The following is a 20,503-nucleotide window of genomic DNA, read 5'->3' as shown; positions in this document are numbered from 1 at the left end:
CTTAGGAGAAGACTGAGGGATAGACCTGCTGGCCTCAGGAATGGACATGCAGTCACCAGGGGGTGCTACACATATATTCTGTGTGGCCCAAGAGCAGACCCAGAGCCACAAACATGTGCTTCAAGGAATCAGATCCCAGCTCAATGTAGCCCAGGAGGGAGGTGGAATGGCTGTGTCTGGGAAGGCTGGGGGCTGCCCTCCGAGGAGTGAGTGCCTGCCCGCCCCTGCCTCAGGCTCAGGGAGAACCAGTCCGGGTAGCTGGAGAATGGAATGGGGCTTTGTTTCAAAATTTTCCAATTTTGCTAATAGTGTCCCTCCCTTTTTTTTCTCCCTATCCTCCAGGCCACCTGTAACAAGACCTCTTGCCATGCCCCCATCCATTAGAGACCATGATGGTCAGAGCTTAGAGGGACTTTGCAGATCTCTCCTGAAGTAGAGAATTGCAGCCTCAAGGAAAAGGGGCAATGGCTCAGGGCTGTGCAGGCCCTGCTTTGAGTGACTTTGAATCACAGAGGGAGAAAGTTCCACTGCTTTTCATGCTTTTTTAGCCCTGATTACGAAAGGAGTGAGTCTCAATCTGGTGTTCACGTGTCTGTAACGACTTTCACTTACTAATCGCCAGTTCAACAGAGGGAAGTCAGGCTTTGGGTCAGAACTTTCAGGCCCAAACCACATCAAACTAGAATCTCCTATCAGTGATTTCTTTTCATTACTTTATTTTTACAGTTATCTATTTATGGCATGTGATGTTAGTGTTTTATTTATTATACGATGACAATATAAAGTTTCTTTCTTTATTTCTTACTGTTAACTTAAAAAATATGGATTATTCCCAAGCATGTATCTACACTGTCACTATAGAGTATTTCTGCTCTCACTAGATACCTGCTCTGTAGTGTTCATAGATGCCAGATAGTGAAAGCTTAGATACAAGTTTGGGAATAAACTGTCTTATCTACATACATAATACTTACCTAGATAGCACATATTAAATATATGGTATACATATATAATGCATAATTATATAACAATATGTATTTATTATTAAATGTAAATATATACTATTAGGAATAATCGATATACATACCATATACATACAAACACACATATTCAATATATACACATACTGTATATGTACCTATGTATGCACTATATGTATATATTATTACTTACAATTACACATGTACATTTACATATAACTAAAATGTTGTGTATATCCCTAAAATTTTATACATATAAACTATATATGAAAACATATATATAAATTTTTATATATAAAACATATATATCTTTGCATGAGGCTTAACACACAGAACATTGAAGTAATTATAAATGCACTTTTTACATAGTGAAAACACCCATGAAACCATATCCAGGCCATTAAAAAAAGAAGAAGAAAAATGACCAGAATCTGAGGAGTCCCCCTGGTTGCCTCTCCCTGTCAACATCTCCCTCCTCCCCAAAGGTAACTGCTATCTGGACCTTGAACCTCATAGATTTATTTTGCCTGTCTAAACCATTTTATGCATCACTTTTGTGCATGTTTAAAGTTTATACAGTTGGCCTTATTCCGCATGAATCCTCCTGCAAATATTCTTGAGGTTTTTCCATGTTGATACTTGAGCTTCCTTTTTAAAACAAATGTATTTAATTAAGAAGAATGAGTTGATTTAAAGGAAACATCAAATTCATACTAGGACAAGTTGATCAAGAAGTGCCAGAATTCAGGCAACATTGGCTCTAAGCCCAGTATCTTCCCCTTTTAGAGGCGTGCAAACCAAGGTCAAGGGCCATAAGAGCTGTACCACAGGTCAGTCTGCATGTTCACGACACAACTGGGATGAGGTTCCAGCCCAAGTGCCTGAGGCCAGAGATCTTTCCTACTACGTCATGTTGGCAAGAACATTCCCCTCCGCCTTACCCTACCCCACAGCTCTATTTCCTAGCCAACGTTGGCTCTTAACCTTGAACTGCAGAAAGTAAGCTGTTTTTGTTGTGTTTTATTGATCATTTTAGAATTAAGCCTAGAGTCAGGGTGGTGTGTTATTGGGGGACCAAGTCCCACCAAGGCAGCTGTCCAGCCTTCAAAGTTATGACAAGCCTTCCACTTGGCAGCCCACCTCGGTGACCTATATTTTAATATGTGCTATTAGATTATTGCTAATGAGACATCTTAGGGATAAAAGAATTATGCTCGCTGCCGGGCTATGGTAAAAGTACAATTGAATTAAAGGCTGAAATCGTTTAGGACTCTGCTAGACAACCTGTCCCCCAGGCTGGGCCCGAATGGAGATATTAAGCTTTGGAAATTACACAGGAAAAATAAGTATAATTGATCTAAGGTAACTTCACTCGTCTAAATTAAATAATGTGATTGTTACAGGCAGAAAGGCTCAGGATGAGGAGCCGGGCGGAAAAGGCTTGCTATCTGCAAACAAAGTTATAAGTGAAAGCCCCAGGGAATTGACTTTCCCCTGATGAGCCGAGCACCCTCCTGATGGCTTCTGAGAGTCCACTTGGGCATCAGCAGGAAATGGACCTGGTCTGAATGTTATAGAATCTGAGGTTTACCAGGCGCCTCTGACCACCATCCTCACCAGCCCCTTCCCAATGCCCTAGCGAGCTCATGCCCCACCCGGCAAATTGTCCAGTGCTGTGTGCACAACTCTCTTGCTTAGAAGAGATTTCTCTATCCCAGCACTTTGAGAGACCATGGTGGGCGGATCATCTGAGGTCAGGAGTTCGAGACCGGCCTGGCCAACATGGTGAAACCCCATCTCTACTAAAAATACAAAAAAATTAGCCAGGCATGGTGGCAGGTGCCTGTAATCCCAGCTATTTGTGAGGCTGAGGCAGGAGAATTGCTTGAACCCAGGAGGCAGTGGTTGCAGCGAGCTGAGACCATGCCATTATACCCCAGCCTGGGCAACAGAAACGAAACTTTGTTTCAAACAAAGCAAAACAAACAAACAAACAAAACAAGAAGAGATTTCTCTGCTGGTGGCTATAGCTGCTTTTGTTTCCATCCACAGGAGTCTTGTGCTCTGCGAAGCCTAAGGTCCATGCACCCTCATCTACCTGGAACCGGCCTCCAGAACCCCATACCATCATCTATAAATTGTACAACTGTGTGCAGAGTGCCAATTACAGACCAGTCTTTAAATGAAGATATTGTATTTGCAGAACTTTGGAGCTCTGTCTCCAAGGCGCTCCCTTTCTCTGGCCCAAATATTTGCACTCCACCAACCCTCTCATTGATTCCAGGTTCTTCGGGCCAATGCTAGTCCTGATGCTGTTCATTGAAAGGCAGATGCTGGAGTCTCCCAGGCAGGAAGAGGTCCTGCAAACATATGAGGGCTGAGATTTCCCAGGTCCTCCACTGATTTCTTTCTGCCCCCACTGGCGGCTCCCTTTGCTTTCCCTAGCATCTGTCTGTCCCACCCCTAGGCAACACAGCTGACTGCCAGCAAGGTGAGACTTGGGGGTTCCCCAGTTATTCTTACCTTGTCCCAAATATTGCTGTTCTTAGGCCATAAAGCCCATAGTTGAGCCTCATGTTTTAAGTATCACGCTTCTCTGGCTAAAAACCAACTAGAATATGTTTAAAAAAAAAAAAAGAGAGAGCGAGAGAAAGATTTCCTCTCTCCCTCCAATCTTTCTTTTTACCTCCTTCCCTTCCTCCCTCCTTTCTTTCTCCCTATTTCTTCCTTCCTTCTCTCCCTTCCTTTCTTGCCTCTCTTAAACATTTCTTGAGTCATCCCTATGTATCAGGAACAATTCTATGAGCCAGGTTTATAGTGGTAAACAAGACAGGTGAGTTTCCTGCTTAAAGTCAAGCCAGGAGAAAAGTCTAGAAACAAATAAACAAGCAAATAAGTAAGATGTGGATAGATCTTAACAAGTTCCCAGAGTGGTAAGTTAGACTCAGACTGTCTGGGAAGGACCTGCAGCCAGGTGCTCAGAAATGTCCTCTTCAAGGTCTCTTGGGTTGAGCCCAGCCCTGCAGAGAGCCACAGAGGAGTGAGTTAGGAAGAGGCAGCACCAAGTTCAAAAGCACTGGGGAGAGTTGGAGGGAGGCTGAGCAGAGAAAGAAGGGCAGTGCCATCCAAGTTGTGAGCAAGGGGAGATGAGAGTGAATGAAGCAGTGGGAGTGACCTGATTTTTAAGTCACCTTTTGGCCACTGTAAGGAGGGTGGCTTTTACTCTGAACACAGTGGGAAAGCCATTGAAGGCTTCATAGCTCAGTAGTGTGATCAAGTTTGTATTTTAAAGGGTCTGTCCTACTGCTGTGTATAGAGTGGTGGGCAGGGGTGAAGCAGGGACTGGTCAGGAGGCCCTGGAGCCACCCAAGAGGGGAGAGGGTGAGAAGAGTTGAGGCTCTTCATCCAGGGAGGAGGAGAAAGATTGGCCGGAAAACAGAAGTGGTTGTAATGACTTTCTAAAGTCCATCACACAAGGACCGTCTGGGGACATTTTCTGATTCTAAAAAAATATAAAGAAATAAATTTAAAGACTAAATGAACATTCTCTCTCTAGTTCTTTACAGATACAATTGCCCTGGCTCAGAAAACTTGCTAACTTGTCCCATCCTGCTGGGAAACCATCTTTGGGCCTTTCTCTGCCTTTTAAAATTGGACAAACAAGCAGCTTCAAAGGCCGCTGGCTCTCTTGATCAGTCTGTGAATAGGACAGAACACAGATTATGGTGGTTCTTAAGTACATCCTCAAACCTCACCCTGTCAATGAAAAGGTGGGTTTTTAGAATGTGGAACATGAGAAGTCTCTGTTTCTTAAAAGCCAGTTATTGAGTTTGAGAGACTGTCCACATTCATCCCTAGAGATGATGCTTTTTAAAGCAGAAGCACAAGCTACAGCTCTAACTTTCCCAGTATGGGCCTTTCCTGTTAATTCAGGAGGGAAAAATGAATTGAATCTCATATACCTCAATCCTCCCCATTGCACTTTGCACAGGATCCACTCTGGGCCTCAGCTTTTCCCTCTGTATAATGGGTGAAACATTTCCCAGCATTCACACCTGCTCTGACTTTCTTTGTCAGGGGGAGACAGATTCTTACCAAGAGGGAGTCAGTGGCCATGATGGACTTATGGACACTGTCACTGGTGGCACTACCTGAGAATGCTTTGAGTGAATGGTGATCCCCCACCCCTCTAATTGTGTCCTGGGGCGGGGAGCTGCTACTGACCAGGCAGGACTCAAGTGAGAGGGGAGGGCCAGAGGCAGGATGGTCTGGCTCAAAGGGCTCACATCAGTGCTGTAATTACGTTTTCCCGACTTCTCCTGTTGTTTTGGCCACCTGGGGTCTTTACAAAACCTTCATTACTTTCCAATTGTCTGATTTTCTGTTTTCCTGTTACCTTCAGACTTTGAAATTAGTTCAGTGACTCAGCCATTTGACTTCTTATTAATTCCAGGCTCCTGTATCCCATCTGTCCATTCCCCTTCCCGTTTTTCAGAAGCCTGGCTTGTATAATACTTTAACCCTTCCCAGGCAGACACAGATGAAGCCACTGCCAGTCACTCCCTGTTACCTGTGCCTCTGAAGTGTCATGGTTCTGGGTTACTTCCCACTTGTTATATTTTATGTGCAGAGAGTCTCATTTCCAGAGTAGAAATTCTGAAGTTTCTGCACATTTTCTTAAAATAAAAAGTCAAGACCCCAAATAAACGGGTCAGTTGAATACCACAAAATGTTGCTAATGAGATAAATCACAAAATTTCTAGGATAGAAAGGACTTCAGAGTTTATCCAAAACAACCCTTCTCTTGACCATTCAGTCCCAAGGGTGGTCATTTCCCATGTGCTTGAAGTCCTCCCATGATGAAGTGTTTGCTACTTCCAAACACAACTGATTCCACCTTCAGACATCTCTCATTGTTAGGGAGTTCTTTAGGTCAAGATCTGCCTCCCTGTAGCTTCCACAGGCTGGCCCTGGGTTTAGCTCCTGGATCCACACAAAATAAGTTTGTCCTCACCCTTCTACATAGTAATTCTGCAGACATTGAGGACAGGAACTACCACTCCCTCTCTCCACCTCCATCACCACCACCCACCCTGGGTTTGCTCTTCTCTGGGTACTCCCTGCCTTTAGATGGATCTTAAGAGACTGGCTTCAAATCAAAGCCACTAGAATTGCCTTTGGAATTCAACAGCTGCCAGGGACATCAAAGCTAATCGCTTAAGAGGCCACGGGGACACATTTCATCCCTGCCTCAGCCACTGACTTTCTCTGGTTTCATTTATCTGGTTTACATCGATTGCATCCCTGAGAAATGCAAACATTTGTACTGCTTCACTACCCTCAAGAGACCTGCCCCTCCTCTCTCACCAAGGACAGGTCATAACTATTTGGAATCACTCAAGAAGGTGCCTCCCAAGGGTCACTAGGGAAGCTGTGGCATTGCAGAGCCCAATGTTCAGGGCAGATCATGGAAGGAGTTACCTCTATTACAGGGAGTCACCACCAACCAGCGCCTTGTAGGCCAGCTACAGCCTCCAGTGGTGTTTGTTTGGTACACCCAGTGCTTTGCAATCCAGGAAATTTCACATAAAACCTCTGCAATTCTGGCTCCTCATAAAGCATCAGGAGCTCTGTCTGACCACTGTGTGTGTGTGTGTGTGTGTGTGTGTGTGTGTGTGTGTGTGAGAGAGAGAGAGAGAGAGAGAGAGAGAGAGAGAGAGACAGACACAGGGTCTCCCAGGCTGGAGTGCAATGGTGCAATCTTGGCTTACTGCAACCTCTGCCTCCCCATTTCAAGTGATTCTCCTGCTTCAGGCTCCCAAGTAGTTGGGATTACAGTCACGTGCTACCCATACCCGGCTAATTTTTGTATTTTTAGTAGACACCGGGTTTTGCCAGGCTGATCAGGCTGGTCTCAAACTCCTGACCTCAAATGATCTGCCCGCCTCGGCCTCCCAAAGTGCTGAGATTACAGGTGTGAGTCACTGTGCCTGGCTGTCTGGCCACTCTTGAGTTAGGAGAGGGCACAAGCTCTTCTGGTGGGCCCCAGGCTCCTTATTTCCTACCTGCCTTATGTTTCTGACCAGCCTCTGTGATGTTTGGAGGTTTGTAATCCCTGCCCTGGACACTTCCACCTGTTTGCACCAGCACTGGCCTGATGGTGGTGGAAAGGGCTATCACTGTCTGGGAAAGGGCTATCACTTTGCCTCTATATGAACACCCAGGATTCTCCATTCCCACCAACCTCCTTAGCCATTGCTGGCCATCCACCTGAACTCCTACTTGTGGGAGTGTTGCCATTCGTCTTTGCACATACCATTCTCTCCACCTAGGGCACTCTTTCCCACACCCGCAACCTTACCCCACTGCCCACCCCATTGCCTGATAAAGGAGTATCCATCCTGCAGGATGTTTCTTTCTCTGAGTGCATGGTGTTCTGGTGTGAACCTTCATTTCCCTGGGCTCCCTTAGCATACCTTTTTGTTTGTTTGTTTTTATGCGTTTGCATCTTTTATGCTTTAGCATCTTTCCCATGGGAAAGAAGAAAAAGCAGAGCTCCTGCAGGCAGTGTGATCTCAGATCTACACACGTGAAACAGAAGATTATGTAATCTGATAAAATCATGGTTATTGTTACCCTCAAAGGACTGTAGAATCTCAATGTGTGTTCACATTTATGGTGTCCTAGATGAACCAGAAATAAATTCCAGAGTGACACCACTCAGGGTGGGGGCATTGTACATCACTGTACAAACACCAGGCAAACCTGGTGTTTGGGGTGTAAACCAACATTAAAATTCTAAGCCTCCCAAGCTACTAAATGGAGCCCCCGCTCTTGGCCAAGGAGATTCCTAAGTAAATCTGAAAAACTAGTTTGGGCCATGATGGGAAGGCAGGGGTCAGGCATGTTTTATCATGTTAGCAGCGGTGAATCTGTACAGGTCTGCAGCAACCTCAATTCTTGCCTCCTCAGAAGAAAGAATTCAACTGAGGGGCATAAAGCAAAATAAGAGACCAAGGCAAGTTTTAGAGCAGAAGCGAAAGTTTATTAAAAGGTGTTAGAGCAAGAACAGTAGGAAATAAAGTACACTTATAAGAGGGCCACAGAGGCAACTTGAGAGACTCAAGTGCATGGTTTGACCTCTGACTTGGAGTTTTATACATTGGCATGTTTTCAGGGGGTCACATCTTTTCTCCCCTGATTCTTCCTCTGGGCTGGGCAGTCTGGCCTGCCAGCACTTGGGAGGGACCACATGCACAGTGCATTTAATAAACTTGTGTGCATGCTCACTTGAGGTGTTCTTCCTTCACGAGTTGAGTGTTCCTAGTGGAAAGTCATATACCAGGTTAGCTCTGCAATTTTGCCTGTTAGTGTGCATGCTTAAGTCCACTTGTCCAGCTCCTGAGATCTTATCAGAAGCTGCCAATCAGCAGCTTCATGTGTTTTCTATCTATTGGGAAACTGCCTTTCCCTGACTCCAGCTGCAACCAATTATTATTCTGTAAGAACAGTTTAACAGTCACCTGACTATCACAGGATGATCACCTGACATTCCTGGTGGGGAGAGGACTCCCTTGCCCTGCTCATGTCTGACTACCTACTTACTGAAACATTTCCCTTTTCAAGAGTCAAAGACCCCAATGCTTTGGGGAAAATGGATAAAGATCACTTTTCTGTAATTGCTTCCTGGTGATGGAGGGATAGTGGTGGTTGTTTTGTGGGTCTTGGCCTCTTGCTAGGTGTCAGGGCAGGGTGGCTCTGTAGGTTGGTGGAAGTGGTATCCATCCAGGTCCAAAGCAGACAAGGGCAGGATTTCACCTTTGTCATGTTCCTCTGATGGGCAGTCTAGGAATTCTCTGTAGAAGAATGACTCTTGAATATTGAGAGTATGGCATCCCTCACTGAGGATCATCTAGAGCTTGATGGCCTGAAGGTGAGAGCCAAAATAAAATAAGGGGTTGAGGACAGCTCCAAAAAATCCTGAGGCTGCCGACATGCCCGGGTAGCTGGTGACTATAGTCATGCCTGCTAAGACTTGGGTGTGTGGGGTTGCTAGCCAATTCCAATATGTGCCCAGAATTAGAATATTGATCCCTCTTGTTTCATCTGAGCTGCAACCAGAGATCACTGGTTGGTTCCAGGAATAAGCAGGGTTAGTCTAAATTAGAGACAAAAACTCAAAAACAACTGATGAGGGTAGAATCTAATAACAGGCATACCATGGTCATTAAAAAATAATTTTCTCTCTCCAGTCCTCATTTTATTAAAACAAATTATGGTAAGACTGATTTGTTTGCAAAATAAGCTTTCATCTTGTTATGCTTGGCCCAATTATTTGCATAAAGGGCAGCAAGAATAATTATCTGCCATATAGGCACCTTTTTAAATTGGCTTTGATGGAATTTCATTTCATAGGACATCTTAGATAAGATTTTTTAAATCCTTAACTCCAGCCATTGGACTGTGCCATCAAATATCTGTATAAATTGGGTAAATTTTTCTTCTCTTGAGGTCCCAAGATAACTTGGCCTCCTGGGCCTGTAAAAACTGACATTCTTTACTTACCACGAGTCAGGAATTCTGCACAGGGAGTGTATAGGCAAGGTATGAGGCCAGTTTTCCCAAGGAGCTTTATTGGCGCTGTAAGTCAAATTTGATTCTTTAATGGAAAGCATGTCATTCCACTTAAAGCCTTGGTAAAATAACCAGTGTCTCCAACTGTGTCCTGCTACAAAAGAAAACAGATTCTTTTTGCACTTATGCAAATAACTATATTGCCATAAGTTAAGAATACTCATAAATAGTTTCCAAATTTTGGAGAAATTTCTCCAAATTTTGTTTATAGGAGTACACTTTACTCTATTGTTAAAAGCTGTAAATACCTCAAAAGAAACGTTTTCTTGGTTTTGAAAAACAAAGGATTACCAACATTTTAAGCAAAAATTCATAAAAGTATTATTTTAGTCTTATATTATTTAGTCTTGATATTCATAAACATTTCAGCTCTCCATGAGGGTCCTGAAAGTTTTTCCCCTATTCTGATGTCACAGTCTCCAAAATTATCAGAAACCTGTATTTAAAAGTACCTGTTCGAGTCCTATAGCTGATTAGAAAATCAGCTTTTAAAGAGGATGAAAACATCACAATTGTTCATGGATGACAAAAAGTCTTAGGGTAGCCATAGTCAAAGATACAATTGACAAGGAAATTTGTTACCTTGGTATCACACAATAATTTAACATTGACAATTATAATTATTATTGGTAATGTATACTAAGTCATATCAGAATTATAGGAGTTTTTCATAATTTTGGAATGTATACCAATAACACATTTATACCAATACAATACTAAGAAAGCCAAATTTTACCTTTGCATTCGTGTACTATTGATGTCAAACCCAGTTCTTAATAAAATCTTATAGACAAATCTATCCAATCTTAACCAGTTTGACCATAAGGTAAGATTCTCATAAGCCTCTTACAATTTTATGTTAAAGAGCAGAATAATGCTTTAAGAAAAATCAAGTTGTGCTTTTATTTCAATGTTCAATTTATGGATAGGCTGCATAATGCTCCTTTAATTTTAGCTAGTATGTTCACACACATAATTTCTTTTAGAAGATTAATCTTTTATAAATCTTTCACAACTTCCTCAAATCTTCAGCTTTATCCTATCTAACTTAAAACAATCCTTTAACCCTCTAAACTAGGCCAAAAAATTTATATTCCCATGCCTTTTTATTATCTTTTGCCAAAAGCACATTCTACTTTCCTTACATGCCTTGCATGTAAAACTGTTTTTCCAGTAGCCTCAAGTACATGTTACACTGTTAACTCTTAACCAATTTAACTTTTGGTGAAAACCTGGTAAGTAAATAATTCTAATTATGTACTAGGTTTGGAGCCAAGGACACCAGATAAAGTGCAGATAAACTCTGACTCTTTCCAGCATAGCTAGGGGGCATGGCTAACTCTGTATGTTCTTAGGTCTTACCTAGCTTTAAAGCAGGCGAGTTGTACAGTTAAGAGTCATAGTAGCAGTTTATGACCTTAAAGCAGTTAGTAGAACTAATAACCTTTAAAATTGTATAACATTTATTTTATAAATTCCTTTTCACAAACCATTTTATTACTATCTATGACATACTTGGACTTTCTTATTCTAAACATCTCTCTTTTTTTAAAAAACAGTCATTTTTACTTTAGGACAAGAACTTATCATTTTAATATAATATCTATTTTCTTTATAACCTTCCTTACCAAAACTATCTCTTTACCTTTATAACCTCTGGATTAGACAAGTCATTTTCCTTCTGTTAGAAAGTCAAGATTTGTATTGCATGTTGCTGTGTGAGTCCTGTGAAGGGGGTGCAGATGAGGAGGTTGTGTGTATACTGTGGAAGTTATCCTCCTCTCAAAAGATTGTTCAGTTAGTTTTGCTAGAGTTTGTCTGAACAAGTGTGGGCTATTTCTAAACCCTTGAGGTAGGACTGTCTAGGCTGAAGTTATTGGTTAAAGATTTAGGTAGCTTTCCCAGGACAAATAGGACTATTAGAAGAAAAGATGAATTCAAATGTTGGGTAAATGTTAAGTAGGTATCCATCTTGAAAGTATATTTTTGCCTCAAAGAGGTGTGTATAGACTTTACCAGGGACTGGTGGGAGAATGTTAATTGGTCCCTTAAGTAATATAAAGGGGGTGTGAATCTTTTTTTTGAAGGGAGGGTATGACATTTGCCCCCATTACCCAATAGGATTTGGAGGAGAGTTGCTTAGAGAAGGAGATTAGCAAAGAGTAAGTAGCGCATGAGCCCAAAAGGGAAATTTATCATATTACTTGCTGACTCCAGAGTTGCCCTTGTCCTGTTGATGACAATGTCTGATTTGGAAGCCTGCTGGAGTGCAGAGCACCTTCAGCTCAAGGGCACCAGGGGTTGGGATTCTGTCCTGGAGAACATTCAGCCTTCAGGACAGTGCTGATTCCTATGTCCAAGCTTGTGGCAGAGGGGGCAAGCCTTGTGGGCCTTTCTCCCATTTATCCCACTGGGGCAGTTTGCTTTCCAGTGGCTTGGCTTCCTGGAAAGCAGGAAGTTGGCAGGAAAGATGGCAGTTACCTGGGAGGGTATTCTGAGGCCAACCTGGAGGAGGTTGGTAGGTTTGCAGAGAAGCCAATAGTTGAGCCTTCCTCTTGTTCCTGCATTTCTCTTTTTTCTTAGCCCTGTTTTGCTTGTCCTGATCTTGGTTATAAAAGACTGAGGAGGCTAATTTGAGGATTTCCTGCATAAGGACACTAAATTCTAAGGCTGACTTTTATAATTTTCTCCCTGTTAATTTTTAGGCCAAACAGTATTACAAAGGAAACCTAGTTTTTTAAGATTTTGGGGATCAAACTTTTCCCAGTTCTTCAGGATGCACCCAAGGGGCATGTCCTGTGGCAGGGAGACATGGTTATCCATCTGCAAAAAAAGAGAACAGAAGAGAAAAAAAGGAAAAAGGAAAAGATGACGTTCCCTCTTACTTTCCTATGATCCTGAACAGGGCATCCCCCATTCATCCTTAGGGTTATAGAATGAACTGATCTTACCGTGTACTTAACCTAGGTCCCATCTCATCACGATTACCCACCTGAGAACAGAGGAGATACTGGAGTGAATAGGAAGGCCTCTATTCATCATTGGGGTTCTGGAATGAACTGGTATTGCCATGTACCCCTAATCTTGCCTCCATCTCTGTTCAAATAGTAATATGTTAGCCTGGGATCAAACTTCTTCTCTGTCCTATAGGTCTCTTGTACCTGAAGCCTTAGGCCAGCCTATATCCTTATCTTCATGACATTACAGTGACTCTCACATGGAGCATTCTTGCAACAAAATGATTATCTCTTTTCTCAGATTCCCATTTCTCATGTTCTTTGGGTAAACAAGAAGCCTGTTTCTCAGCTAACTGCTGCAAGAGGGATGGACTTCCCTCCCTTTGAATATGATCTTGAAGGTCTTGATGCATAATGAGAAGGGCATGGAACTGATTAGAGAAATAGAGGCTACAGGAGGAAGTGGGAGGAAGCAAGAGGAATGCTCATGAAAAGCCTTCATATACTTATAAAAATAGCAGCCCTTGGATTCCAGAGGGTGACATTTATTTACCCTGTTGACATCAAGAAGGAACCTCCAGAGGACTTAGGCCCTGGGATAAGGGCTCACAAATGGCAAAGGAAGAATACTCCTCCTCCCAAAGGAGTGGGTGCTAACTCAAAAAATCCAGGTGGGGGTCCTCAAAGGACCCAGAGTGAGGCCCTATTCAGTCAGACAAACTGCTTCGAAAGCCACAGGAGAACTTAGCCCTGATGTGTAACGGAACAAAAAACATAAGGTAAGTAAGTCATAAGGAGCTGGCAGAGCTGGGCTTCTGATGAGTATCTGTCCCAGCAATATGCCAGCAGACAGGTGAAGGGTTGGAGGTCATCTGAGCTGGTAGGGTAAAAATAGTACAAGTCTCAGGGGATATCTGCAAGGGAGCCCACGTCTTTGCTGCCATGCAAATGCAGCAAGAGCCATAAGCGCAAGCATAACAGAGAGTGTTTTTAGGGCAGAGAAGGAAGTCATGCAGCATGCGAAGTGAAAACAGAAAAGGCAGACTTGCCCCTGAGGTGGACAGTCTGGTGGGTGTGCAAGGCCATTTCGGAATACATTCAGAGAAAACAAGAGAATAGGCAAGGCAGGTTTTTGGGAAAGAACTGATTTCAGCTGAAAAAGCAAGGAGAAACCCCACACATTGAACAGTTTTAGGCTTTAGCTCTGCCATTTGTATGAGCCTCCTGTACAGGAGGGCCATTAGTGTCTCCAGTCTACTTGGTGCAGATTCCAAGGTCATTCCCACCCTTGCGAGCCACCCATCAGAGTGAGCTGAGAGATCAGCTAGGGGAAGCAGAGCCACTGGGGTTGAGAGGAATCATTCTGGGGGTTGGTTAGTAAGCAGGAGAGTGACTAGGGAGAATGAAACTGCATACAAGGGTTGAATGCCTCCAGACATGTATGGGCAACTTGAGAGATTCAAGTGTGTGGTTTGACCTTTGACTTGGGTTTTATGAATGGGCATGCTTCCAGGTGGAAGGAGTTGCATCTCTTCTTCCCTGATTCTTTCTTTGGGGTGGCCTGTCCACATGCGTGTGTGTTACTGAAGTTGTGCACATCTCACTTGAGGTGTTCTTCCCTTACCCGTTGAGTATTCCTAGAGGAAGGTCATATACCGGTGAACTTCACCATTTTGCCTCTTGGTGTGCATGCTCCAGCTGAAGAAGGTGAGGCATAGAGGTATCTTACCACCAGGAAATACATCCAAGTCATGCAACACCAAAGTATGTTAGCAGTGGTGAGTCTGTAAGAGTCTGCAGCAACCTCAATTCTTTCCTTCTCAGAAAAATGAATCTGACTGAGGGGCATAAAGCAAAGCGAGAGACCAAGGCAAGTTTTAGAGCAGAAATGAAAATGTATTAAAAAGTTTTAGACAGGACTGATAGGAAGTAAAGTACACTTGGAAGAGGGCCAAGAGGGCTACTTGAGAGATTCAAGTATGTGGTCCATTTGTTTTCTAACTTTTTTTTTTTTTTTTTTTTTTGAGACGGAGTCGTCGCCTTCCACCCAGCTGGAGTGCCAGTGGCGCCGGATTCTTTAGCCACTGCAAGCTCCACCCCAGGGTTCACGCCCATTCTCCCCGTGCTGCCACCCCCTCCGGTAGCTGTGACCTACAGGGCCACGCTGCGGACCGGGCGGTGCCGGCGGTACGCGCTCTTTTCTGTTATCTTTTTTAGTAGAGACGGGGATCTCCAACCATGGTTAGCCAGCGATGGTCTCGATTCTCCTGACCGTCTCGTGATCCGCGGCCGCCTCAGCCTCCACAAAGTGCTGGGATTACAGGCTTGAGCCACCGCGCCAGGCCGTGGTCCACCCTTGGACTTGGGCTTTATACATTGGCATGCTTCTGTGGGTTGCATCTCCCCTGATTCTTCCCTTGGAGTGGGCTGTCTGCATGCGCAGTAGCCTGCCAGCGCTTGGGAGGGGCTGCATGCTCAGTGAGTTTACTGAAGTTGCATGCATGCTCACTTGGGACTCTCTGTCCTTACTAGTCGAGGGTTCCTATAAGGTCATATACCAGGTAAACTTTGCCATTTTGCCTCTTAGTGTGCATGCTTGGGTCCCCTCGCTCAACTCTTGAGATCTTATCAGAAGTTGCTAATCACCAGCTTCAGATGTTTTCTATCTACTGGGAGACGGCCATTCCCTGGCACCAGCTGTGACCAAATATTATTTTAGAGAGTCAGTTTAAGAACCACCTGACCATTACCTGATGGTCACCTGACATTCCTTTGTGGGGATGGGGATGGCTTTTTCCTATCCTGTTTATGTCTGACTATCTACTATAACAGTTATACCCTCCTCCCTTTGGAATTCAGGCACAACGGACCAGCATTAACATTAAAACAGAGATCTTAACATTAACAACACATACTCTGTAGCAATAAGATACTGAATTCCACATACTCTGTAGCAATAAGATGTCTGACTCTAGACAGACATCTAGTATAGCATCACATGACAAATAGCAGGCCCTAAAAAAACAAGGTGCTGATTTCTGCCCCACCTTTTCATTCTTCAGGCTTCTCTCTGCTCTCATCAATAGCAGTACTTTGTTCATCATCGTATTCACCATATACCCCTAGCTGCTACCACAGTCCCAGCACCAAGCTACTTCGTTGACTGTCTGACTTGGCATTTAGGGTCTGACCCGATGTTGTGCTGTATAGTCAGGAGCGAGTGGGAAAGCATCCTTCTAATGTGCACACTGCCCAGTTGCCCCAAGAGTGTGTGGGCATGCGCTTCTGCAGTAGAGGCCTGAGGATCTACAGGGTTGTTGCTGAAGCTTGTTCAGCTATATTTTTGGAAACAATATGTTCCCATAAAGTGCTGTTTTGTTTTTCTAAGACTGTTACCTCAAGTACCTCAAGCTGGTGGCTTAAAACAACAGAAATGTATTATTCCACAGTTCTGGAAACTAGAAGTCTGAAATCAAGGTGTCAGAAGGACCACGTTCCCTCTGAAACTTGCAGGGGAGCCTTTGTCACCTCTTCCAGCTTCTGGGTTTGAAGGCAATCCTTGGGGTTCTTGGCTATTTCCAAATAAGATCACATTTTAAGGTACTGGGGGGATAAGACTTCAACATATCTTTTAGGAGCCAGAGGGACAAAAGACGTTAGACCCATAACAGGTACTAAGGTCTCTTTTCAGAAACTGCCAACCATTGCTGCCTCCAAGCTGATGGCCAAAGGATGACTTCAATGACAAAATCAATTGAGACGCTGCCATGAATGACCCGAGCTAACTGGGTCTCTCAGCCCATGCTGGCTCACCCACAGGCCCACTAAAGGGCAAAGTGGGTGAAGCAGGATGCTGGCATGCTGGTGTGGCATTTCCTAATCCTGTTTAATCTGTACAATGTGACCCTGGTCGGGATGTGCTGACTCCATCAGACATACCAGTCCTATCTGGGTTGTAAGTGGTTAGGTATTATTAGCGTAGGTCCCAGAAAGCTGTCCTTTTCTCTTCCTTCCCTAAAGAAGTATCAGTATTGTGAGTTGCTCCAGATGTGGGCCAGAAGCTTTCTGGTTGCTTCTCCTGATTGGGCTCAGACTAAGGACCTTGAAACTCTGGTGATGTCCTAAGTGGGTGTGGTCTTTTCTTATGTGGCACAACCTTGGCCACAGACCAAATCCAGTGAGTTCAGATAATATGATGGAATTTAGATATTTTTATAGTACACTAGTTATAGTGAAAAAATGATAAGTTGATTCGTATTGGAATGGATCTATTAGCGGATGTTGGGGATAAGTGAGAAGCTGTAACTTAGCTTTCCTTTGTAACTCAAGGGGGAAAAGAATATATGGTTTGATGCAAACTTTAGAAAATAAGCTTGATATTTTTTCCAGTTTGGAGTTCTGGCTCACTTTGCTAAAGTTTCCCATTTGACAAGACAAGAAAGCCTGCCTGTTCTGAGAAAGGTAATATACTCATCAGGAGTTGTCAATAGGATGGTGAGAGGCTAGAACATAGTAAGCACTCAATCCACCCCACCCCACACTGCCCCATCCAAACTGAATTATGAGCCATCATTTACGTCAGGGATCAATCAGAGTGCATTCCTTCATTCCATTTCTTCCTGGCTGTCGTTTGGAAGTGGTTTGGAAAATAAGTACACATCCTCCCAATCTCCTTGGTCCTACCTCTGTCTCCCTCTACACATCTGTAAAACGGGTATCCTAGAATATCTGAAGGACAACTCAGGCAAGATCTCTACTGACCTCGGAGAACCTTGGAATAAAAAATATCACATTATATCCATTAGGTTCTCTGAATTTTCCAAAGCTCAGATAATAATGTCAGCTTTAAAGAAAATACTTTGCAGCCAGGCATGGTGACTCATGCCTGTAATCCCAGAACTTTGAGAGGCTGATGCGGGCAGATCATTTGAGGCCATGAGCTTGAGACCAGTCTGGCCAACATGGTGAAACACTGTCTCTACTAGAAATACAAAAATTAGCTGGGTGTGGTGGTGCACGCCTGTAGTTCCAGCTACTTGGGAGGCTGAGGCATGAAAATCGCTTGAAGCTGGGAGGAAGAGGTTGCAGTGAGCTGAGAATGCATCACTCCATTCCAGCCTCGGTAACAGAGTGAGACTCTGTCTTAAAAAAAAAAAAAAGAAAGAAAAGAAAAGTAAGAAAAATACTTTGTATTTGCATAGGGTGTTACACTTCCCAAGGTTTTCTTTCACTCTATTTTATTTTATTTTATTTTATTTATAGAGGCAGCATCTCACTATGTTGCCCAGGCTGGTCTTGATCTCCTGGACTGAAGCAATCCTCCCGCACCCAGCCTCTCTCACCCTCATTCTCTCAGTTTCTTTCTGTCTCTGTTTCTTTGTCTCTCACCTGCACACACACATGCACAGTCATACACACACAGAGAGACACACACATGAGTCTGGTCTGAACTGACCCTCACAAAATTTCAGTGACAGTATATAGATGAAATAGTATCCCCCATTTTACAGATGAGGAAACTGAGTCCCAGGGAAGGTAAGGGATATGACAGTAAGTCTGTGGATAAACACAGGGACTAGAACCTACGTATCTTGACATTGGTGCTCTTTTCTCTGCATTACAGGCTCACTTAGAAGAAGAACAGCTGAAGCACAGTGAAGGTGTGGAATGGGAATGGGGAAGGGTTAGGCTAGAGGGTCAGTGCCTAGATTTCTTCCCAAGCTGCTGCCCTCTGCAGCCTGTTCTGGGTGCAACACCTGACCTAAAGTGCATAGATATCCTGGCCCCGAGCCTGGCAGGCAAACTCTCTGGGAGTAAACAAGGCTTTTCCTCCCACCCCCACAACCCTCCCATCTCCCCTCGCTGTCTCGTGATGCTGGCCTCATCCTGGAGCGCATGCGTCAGAGCTATCAGGGCACTGGGGCTGGGTGACCTCTACAGGAACTCATCCATAAACACACAAACAATGGCTCAGGAAGTGCAAGCCTTTGATGTGGCTCAAGGGCCACCCTGTGAGCACGTGGGGCTCCCTTCAAGGTCATTTTACTCATGTGTGGCTTCACCAGTGTCCAAGAGCCCTCTCCCATCTAATTTCATCTGATCTCTCTCAGGCCCTGTGTGGTAGACAAAGCAATGATCATTATTTCCTTTTAGAGATGTGCAAACTGAGGCTGAGAGAGATTGAAGTGGCTCGGTGGTGGTGTGTAGGAATCAGAGCTGGCCGACAAGTTAGGGATCTTGGAATACTAAGACAACTGTGTCCTCAGAGCTGGGGGACCTCTGTCTGTATTCAGAGTTGGCTCCAAGCAGTTGTTCTGCCTCACAGGGCTTCACCTCCTTCATTTGTCAAAGAGAGCTACTGCTTCTTCCAGACATTGCTAGGATCCAAAAAGGTAGCTTCTTTATGATGCTACTTTGAAAACCATTAAAGAACTAAAATGAAACAAACAAAACTTTTTGGTCTCATGATTCCAATGATCTACTGAATCAATGACTGAATGAAAAAAAATTGGGGTATATTTATGGCTGTTATGAGTGAGCCCAAGCTAGAAAGCAAAATCATTCACTAAAAATGTTCTCTGAGGATCAGGGTGCCATAGAACATATCACAGGTCCAACTGTCTGGTTCCTTCTCTTCTGAGCCATTTGTGGATTATGTTTATATCTTCCCACAGCTGTTTTCCATTTGCCAGACTTCTTTATAATGTGCATGACGCAGACATTGTGGGCTAGTGATGGGGAAAGGGGCACTCTTGGCAGTTTTAAAGGCAGCATCTGCACAGTTTTGGTTTTCATTTACATGTTACTTGCACAATGAGTCCAACTGCCATTGGGAAAGTGACAGCACTCCTCTTTTAGGATTTCTGTGTTTTGTTTTTCTTCTCCAGGAAACTTTCAGATTGAGAGTAGGTGGTTACTTCTTAGTCCAAAAATATCACAGCAGGAGTGGATAGGTAAGGTGAGGCCTACAAATGTGGCTGGATGTGGATGAAAAGGAAATGGAATTTGTAAAGAGTAAACCAGTGGCATATGTATGATACAGTAAGAGATTAGCAAACCAATGTCTCATTTTGTTTCAGGTTGAATCTATTTACTGAAAACACTTGTGTTTTCAGAAATTAGCTATACCAGGAATTTATTTTAGCCTTCCCAACCTTTCCATCCATTTTCTTTGAGCTTTCCTCTAGCCTATGCATCTGAAAGTTACCCCACATCCAGTGAAAAGTGACTTCAGCAGGCCCATCAGCTGTTCAGAAGGCCTGTGTTTACCTTTCAGAAGAAATGGATTTTTCCTAACAATTATGCCAAGCACAGAGATTTTTTTCAGTTATCTCAATTTAATTTGTAGTGCCTTCTAGCCTGAAATGCTGACAAGCAGATGACTGACTCTAAGAAATCTAGAAAAATTTGCAAGTTTGTATTACAAATGTTTTTCCACTGAATAAAACTTTGTGTGTGTATGTGAATAAAATACATTTGGGGAAACTTCTACTATAGAGAAGTGAATTAAAATTCAGCAATGCTAGTTCAAGCAACCACCCTAGAAGGGGTTCTAGCCTTCTCCTAACTCCAGCTTCCCAAATTATCAATTAATTCACTTGAACCTTCTTCAACAGACACATATGCTCTATCTTTCTACATGGCAAAAATGCATGCCACAACCAAAAATGCCTGCAGCTGCCTACTGAGGAAGTAACTCTGAGAAACACAGAATCTCAGGGATAGAAGAAATACTAAAACTAGATGTTTTCTAGTGTAATCCTCTTAATTAACAGAGAAGACTTTCTTGCTTCATTTTCCCACTTTTGGCTACAGAGAGGAGGAGAGGGTCTTTTCCTTCTGTTTTTTTTTTTTTTTTTTTTTTTTTTTCTTTCCACTAGCAATAAGTGGTCTGTGTTTTGAACCTGATTCATATAAAATATCCATAAAAAT

This window comes from Rhinopithecus bieti, unplaced genomic scaffold, assembly GCF_001698545.2.
Source record: "Rhinopithecus bieti isolate Rb0 unplaced genomic scaffold, ASM169854v2 scaffold_3879, whole genome shotgun sequence".
In the NCBI taxonomy this organism is placed as follows: domain Eukaryota; kingdom Metazoa; phylum Chordata; class Mammalia; order Primates; family Cercopithecidae; genus Rhinopithecus; species Rhinopithecus bieti.
The sequence above is the reverse complement of the archived record's forward strand: the minus strand, read 5'-3'. Positions refer to the sequence as shown.